Source organism: Frankliniella occidentalis, unplaced genomic scaffold (genome assembly GCF_000697945.3).
Source record: "Frankliniella occidentalis isolate FOCC.00 unplaced genomic scaffold, Focc_3.1 Scaffold26, whole genome shotgun sequence".
Classification (NCBI taxonomy): domain Eukaryota; kingdom Metazoa; phylum Arthropoda; class Insecta; order Thysanoptera; family Thripidae; genus Frankliniella; species Frankliniella occidentalis.
This window is the reverse complement of record NW_026267156.1, coordinates 1,480,688-1,481,287: the sequence shown is the minus strand read 5'-3', so window position 1 is coordinate 1,481,287 and position 600 is coordinate 1,480,688.

Genomic DNA, 600 nt, shown 5'->3' with positions numbered 1-600 from the left:
AGGGAGGGAGGGAGGGAGGGAGGGAGGGGAAGCGGAAGGGCGAGAAAGAGTACGAGAGAGAGGGGCCAACAAACGGTAGGGGAAGCCGTGCTGGCCCTCTGTCGCGCTGCCGAGACTGAAGCGAAGTGCGTGCCTGCACACACACACACGCGCACACACCTTCACACCCGCCCGGGCTGTCCGTCGTGCTGTCCGCCCTGTCCACGGCGAGATAGGACAGGGCGCACTCGGGCTGCCCGGCCGTGTAAAGGGTTGCGATGGGGCCGCTGCCTGAGCCGGGGCGGAGCGCGTAACTCGTGCAGGCAGTCCAATCATGTTGCCCGCCGCCCCGGCAGACAGCTTCTCCAGCTCCAGGAGCAGCGGCTCCAGGAGCGGCTCCAGGAGCGCCAGGGTTGCCATGCCTCCTGGAGGAGGACTTCGCCCCTCGCCATCCCCGCGTCGCCCCCAGGCGTAACTCCGCTCCACTTTCGCCTAAAGGCGCCTCATCTCGAGGGTCGTGTGTTTGAACAAGCGACCCGCGCTCTCGCCGGGGACGGGCCGGGGAGAGAAAATTAAGATGAGTGCGCAAGCCAAAGTCTCGGAGCGGCGGCGCTCGTGGCG